The sequence below is a fragment of the Suricata suricatta genome, chromosome 4 (genome assembly GCF_006229205.1).
Source record: "Suricata suricatta isolate VVHF042 chromosome 4, meerkat_22Aug2017_6uvM2_HiC, whole genome shotgun sequence".
Lineage (NCBI taxonomy): Eukaryota > Metazoa > Chordata > Mammalia > Carnivora > Herpestidae > Suricata > Suricata suricatta.
The window spans coordinates 58,281,310-58,287,821 of NC_043703.1; the positions used below are offsets into that span (position 1 = coordinate 58,281,310).

At 40.8% G+C, this 6,512-nt stretch overlaps 1 non-coding gene across 1 annotated transcript; it reads left to right on the forward strand.

Moving 5' to 3' along the window:
- Nucleotides 1-5,093: 5,093 nt before the first annotated feature.
- Nucleotides 5,094-5,200, forward strand: LOC115290922. The gene has a single exon (XR_003908303.1). It is a non-coding gene; the product is annotated as a U6 spliceosomal RNA (small nuclear RNA).
- The last annotated feature ends 1,312 nt before the right edge of the window (nt 5,201-6,512 follow it).

Consider the following 6,512-nt stretch of genomic DNA (forward strand, 5'->3'; position numbering starts at 1 on the left):
GGGACATCTACATTTGATGTAAATTTGCAGTGATGTATCAGAGTTCTAGAACCGAAGGCAATGAGGGTGGAGAGAGGGAAGAATCACGGTCTTAGATTGTCACGATTGGCCCCTTTATCTCCAGGCAGATGCATCTTTCCCACAGGGACCTTCTCTGCCAAGAAGTGCCCTCCCCCGCCTATGTGACCATGCCGGGCACAGTGAGGTGTTGCAGCCACCTCTGAGGGAAGCCCCTTGGTGCACTTCATCTCACTGCCCACTTTTGGCCCTCCTCCGAGGCACTCTGTCAGGGTCTCTTCCTTGTCCTTCTGTACAGGTGTGTGGGAAGGAATTGTGCCTGGGGGTGGGAGGTAGATGACCCCTTTCTAGTTTCCAGTACTGGCGTGCTCAGTGCTCATACCAGGAAAACGTATGCTTCCTGATAGGTCTCAAGGCAATGGTATAATGATAATGTAAGTTATTCTGTGCTGTGCTTTATGGCGTTAGTGTGGTTTATTTCTTCATTTAATGAGATAAATAATAAGACTGCTTGAAAGAGGTGTTCTTTGAAGAAAGCAGTAGCCGAGGTGAGTTTTCTTTTGCATTCTGTTCTCCCTTGCTTGCAGTCCTGTCTGGGTACTTTTAAAATTATCTTCTCCCAGCTTTGTCTCATGAAGGTACAGCTACATCAGGACTTTAGCTTGTTGGTGCTCACGGTTATTCCCCCCACTCCTCATAATAGATGCAGTTTTTGACCAAAAAGAAAGATCAATAAACTATGTCAAGGAGGGCACAGACCCTAATTTCAGTCTTGAGGACAACTCTTGGAAAATAGTGGCTGGGATTACCTTGTCTATGATCTTGTTTTCTAACTGCCCAAACCTGCTTTGTCACAGATGGGCACCTTTTTGCTAGATCAAGGAAAAGATGAATTTTGTGGCTTTGGAACAACATTTTCTTCAATTGCATAACCACAGGCAGAATAAGGTCTTTCTGGGAAAGGGAAACTTGACTACAGGCATCTTTCTTCCATCAGAAGATGAAACGGATCCTCAGCTGGCCTTACCACACACACCCCTTGCTTTATGTTAACTTGTGTTGAAATCTTATAGACTGTCCTCGATCTCTGAACTCGAAAATCTCTTGTAATACTATAAATTACCCTCACTGGCTTCCCTTTCTAAGTTCTAGTGAATAATCCAAGTGTTCTCAAGTTTCTGTTCTAAAAATGTCCCTCCAGGGACCTGCAGTGAAAACAAGGCATTGTTTTACATTGTTTGAACACTGCGTGAACCCAGTCCCTGCTTTGATTTTGGAAGCTGACCATATCTGAGGCAGTTCTCCTAGCCTACAGCTCTGCCAAATTCTCCTCTTCTCCTCATTGCCTCCAGGGCCAGGACCCACCATAGGGAAAAGCGGAGGCTCGCTCACCCTGTGAGCAGTGAGCCTCAATAAGGATGGCACTGGATGAGAAATGCCCAACAGAATGCCATGCAAATATTAGACCCACAGTCAGTATTTGTTGAATGAGCCGCTGAATGCTGCAGAGGGTGGCAGTCATGCTGTTGTCAGCTCGGCCTCCCTGGTGGCCACTTTCATCTCTAGTTACTCTCCTTTATACTTCACCAGCCTTCTCCATCCCATTGCTGCCCTGTGCTTTCTTCTCTAACCAGGGGAAAAGACCAGGGCTAGTCTGGGAATCACATTCTCAGGCAGGATAGGGCTGATGGCAGTGAGAGGTCATAGACTGAGGAGGCTTCAGAACTAGCTTCTCTCAACTGCAGACAGAGACACCTGCCTCCACCATGCTGCCCTGATGCTTGGATAGATGGGATTGTCATAGGTGGTCAAAAGACATCCACAGAATACTGACTCTTCAGTGTCTAGGTGGTGTTTCTAATATTTCATAAGCGAAGGGGTTGAAAATTGGCTGTGTTCACACCACATATCTTTATTCCAGCATCCTTTGGATGCATTGAATGCTCCTGACTCTGGAAATGTGGAGTGTCCTCCTCTAACTTCCTAGCTTTACAGAACATGGTTTGTGTCTGTTACCATTGTCATTTCTGGCTTTCATATGGCCACAACTATCTGTGAAGTCAGTGGAAAACAGACTGTGGTTTTTCTTAGATATTTTCTTAAACTCCTCTGGGAGAGTGTCTACTCTGTGGGCAGTTTTTCCTTTCTCCACCTTTAGGATAATTCTGAGAATCCAAGGAAAAATTGGTATCTCTTGGACTTGCAGCCCAATATATTTGCTGGTGTGGCTAAATATTCTAAGAGATTTAGAAGGAATGACACTGAGTCTTTAGTCACAGGGCGAAATGTACCACTTTGATGGGTCTTCTTTCCTATTGTGTTTTCTTTTCCTTCTGAGTAGAGTGGAATCCTATCAAATGTAGGCTTAGCTTAAACAAATAACAGTCATGCTAAGATAATTTTGTTTTCTGCTGCAACCAATGAGTGTTTGGTTGGGGTATACAGAAGAAGAAGGAAAAGGAGCTGCTGTTTCCTTCATTATTTTAGTTCCCATGTGCTGCTCATGGTGTGAACTTTTCATTGTGCCAAATGTGATTCTAATATTGATTGTACAACAGATTGTTGTTACCATATAGTGTCTAAAGGGAAGTTAGGTCCCTGGTCTCAAACAAACCCATGGTTATCTGTTCCACCTTTGCAGGAAAATTTGGATGTCCTGGATTGAACTGAGAGACTGTGTATCTCTGACATAGGGATTTTTAAGGATAGTTTTGATGATATGTAATTTTAGCCCTAACTGCTGACTTTAGAATCTGTCACCTAAGATATTACACCACAGTAGTGTCTGATTTGTCCTTATGGTTCCTTTTGTGATAAATAATTCACATTCTGATAACATTCTGCATTATTTTTCTAATTTGAAATGTTTTCTAGTCTTCTTAGGTAGTAAGGACATAGTTTGGGCTGGTATTTTTTGCCTTCTCTACATTTACCGTATAGGGTCTATATAACCTTCTGTTGACCTGGGACATTATGGAGGAATCTTAGAACCATACATGGAGCCAAAATTTTGGACACACCCCAGTTTTATTTTTTAGAGTTGATTGATGGGTGCTGTATGCCACAGTATAGTAAGATTCATAGGAATGGGCTAAGATTTCTGAAGATAAACACCAAAACCGCTAAAGCTCAATCCTACTGTTCTTGATAATGACCTTCGCTATTTGTTGTGGATTCTAAGTTGTTATAGTAATAGGAAAGTTCTGCCCAGACTGGGGATTGAGAAAGATGTTGAGAACTGAAGATGAGCTTTGTTTAAATGCAATGAAACTCACACAAATCCAGGCTTCCTTGTACCAGTCGAATCTCACTTAAGTGCAACATTCAGCAGCAGTTCAACTTGAGAAATCTTGAAGAATAATGTAAATATTTATTCTTAAGTTTTATTTTTATGGAATTTCAGATAGGGATTTCACATAGTGAAATCACACAGGAATTTTCCTAAAAATTCACTTTACACTTCTTTCTTTTTCACCAGCCTTCCACTCATGGCAAAAGTGAGAGTGAAAAGCTCTCTCTTACTCTGCTTAGAGTGCACTTGTGGATGGCTCTCCTATTCTGAGCCCTCACACATCACACACTGTCTTGGTGTATGCAGTCTTCTGGAACGTGTTCTGTCTAGTGCCGGTGGTTTTTCTTGTAAGCATAAACTAGTCTTGCCCCAGAATTCTGGTGAAGAAAATCTTCATATCAGTATGAAAGTTTTGCTTTTATTTACTCTTTAATCTTGGCTTGAGACATACTGCGTGTTCTCACATTGATATAATATGTTCAGTCAAGTTGTCTAAGACCCTCACAACCAGGCCAATCTACCTTCACTCTCATTAAGTCAGTGGGGCCACAGTACGGGAGGTATGCATACAGTTACAGTTACTGTATATATAGCAAACAGAGGGCTCAAAGTCATGCTTCTCACTTCCCCTCTTGTTCTCTCTTTAGTAATGGCCTGCTTCCAGAAGGCAATATAAAGGTGGCAGATTTTAGATGTAAATTTCTCTAACTGAATGGTGGTAGTGGTGGTGGCTGTGGCTAGTTCCTTTTTAGTCTGACTTTTATCTCAGATGATTCTCTGAGTTACTACCAGACCAGGACATATGGCTGTGCTCTGGGAGGAGAGGAAAACAACTAACTCTTCTTGGAGTTATTCTTTATACAACTTTGCTATAAAATTTATACAAGCATCTGTATTAGTCAGGTTCTCCAGAAAAACAGAATCAGTGGAATGTGTATGTATTTCTCTCCTCCTCTTTCTCCCTCACTCTATCTATAAAGAGATTTGTTATAAGGAATTGGCTCATGCAGTTGGGAGGCTGACAAGTTCCAAGATCTGCAGGGTGAGTTGGCAAACTGGAGACTCAGCAGAGTCATTGGTGTAGTACCATTCTGAAGGCTCAAGACGCAGTAAAAGCTGATGTTTTAGTTCAGGTCTGAAGGCAGGAGAAAGACGTCCTATTTCGAATGCAGTCAAGCAGAAGAAATTCTCTCTTACTCATTCCTTTTGCTCTATTCTGGCCTTCTACTGGTTGGACGAGGCTCACCCACTATAGCAAGGACTATCTGCTTTACCAGTCTACCAATTCAAATGTTAATCTCTTCCAGAAGCACCTGCATACACACACCCAGAATAAGATGTGAATATCTGGGTACTCTGTGGCCTCATCAAGTTGACACAAAAATTTATCCATCTCAGTACTCATGAAGAATGTAGGAAACGTATAATTTACAATTCAATTCCCATTTTTATATACGGCTATTACTTGACGGATGTGATCATGCTTTTAGGATTCAGCGAAAGGAAAGACATGAGAAAATTTTAATAAGATTATTTTTTCCAGTGTTTTTCTCAAGGAATTATATTAATCTGTAGATAATTTTTCCCTCTATTTCATTTAACATCTTTATATTGCTATCTTTGGCATCAAGAAATGATAGAGCATTCTCTGTTCTATAAAAAATGATTTTCTTCTAAACAAGGTGTTCATATTCATATTCCATGAAGTCTAAATGGCCTACCTCCCTCAAGAGGAGCAGTTAGAATTTTTGCCTGAATGATAGCTTAAAGAAATCCTCTGCTTGTGCGAACATTGGCAGGACATCTACTAAAATCATAAGGATACAGAGAAGATTAGTATGGTCCCTGAGCAAGGATGATATGCAGATTTGTGAAGCATTCCATATTTAAAAAAAAAAAAGAAATTTTGTGGCTTCTCTTCTATTAGCTTCAGCTAACATGGATTGCCTCAGAGAAGCCCAATTGAGCTGACTCACCTCAGTATGATGCCTGTTGGGTTTTGTATTATCAGCTCTTCTTCACCTGAAAATGTGACTGAGCGAGAATTTTGTGGGCAGATTACAGCTTGATCCAATTGGTGGTTATTTGGGACACATCCCAGGGAAATATCTGGTGGGTGGGGCGGGCCTTCTTGGTAGGAGGTTCTTTCTCACAGAGGTGGTTTATACAAGAGGTGTGGAGACGCTGTAATGATGTTACTTCCGTGGGGAACTTTCTCAGAGATCTCTGGTCTGGTAACTGGCCCAAAAGAAAGACTCAAAAGAAACACTGACTTTACTTGAAGTTGGTTACATTAGTTTCAGTTGTACAGTGTAGTAATTCAACACTTTCATATATCACCCAGTGCTCATCACAAGTGCACTTTTTAATTCCCATCACCTATGTAATCCATCCCTCCACCCACCTCCCTTCTGGTAACGATCAGTGTGCTTTCTAAAATTAAGAGTCTACTTCTTGCTTTCTCTCTCTCTCTCTTTCTCTCCTGTTTTTCCCTTTGCTTGTTTGTATTGTTTCTTAAATTCCACATATGAGTGAAGTCATGTGGTGTTTTTCTCTGACTGGCTTATTTTTCTTAGCATAATACTCTCTAGCTCTACCCATGTTGTTGCAAAAAGAGCAAACTTTCTTTTTTTATAGCTGAATAATATTCTAGTGTCTGTATGCATATATGTGTGTGTGCATATATATGTGTGTGTGTGTGTGTGTGTGTGTGTGTGTGTGTGTGTGTGTGTATATATATATATATATATGCATATGACATCTTTATCCATTCATTAATCAGTGGAAACTCAGGCTGCTTCTGTATCTTGGCTATTGTAAATAAGGCTGCTATAAACATAGGGGTGCCAGTATACCTTTAAATTAGTGTTTCTGTATTCTTTAGGTAAATACCCAGTAGTGCAACTGCTGGATCATAAGGTAGTTAGTTCTATGTTTAGCTTTTTGAGGAACCTCCATACTGTTTTCCACAGTGGCTATACCAGTTTGCATCCCCACCAATAGTACCCAAGCATTTCTTCTTCTCCACATCCTTGCTGACACCTGCTGTTTCTTGTGTTGTTGATTTTAGGCATTCTGAGAGATATGAGGTGATATCTCATATTAGTTATGATTTGCATTTCCCCAATGATACGTGACAATGAACATTTTTTTATGTTTCTGTTGACCATCTGTATATCTTCTTTGGAGAAATGTCTGTTCA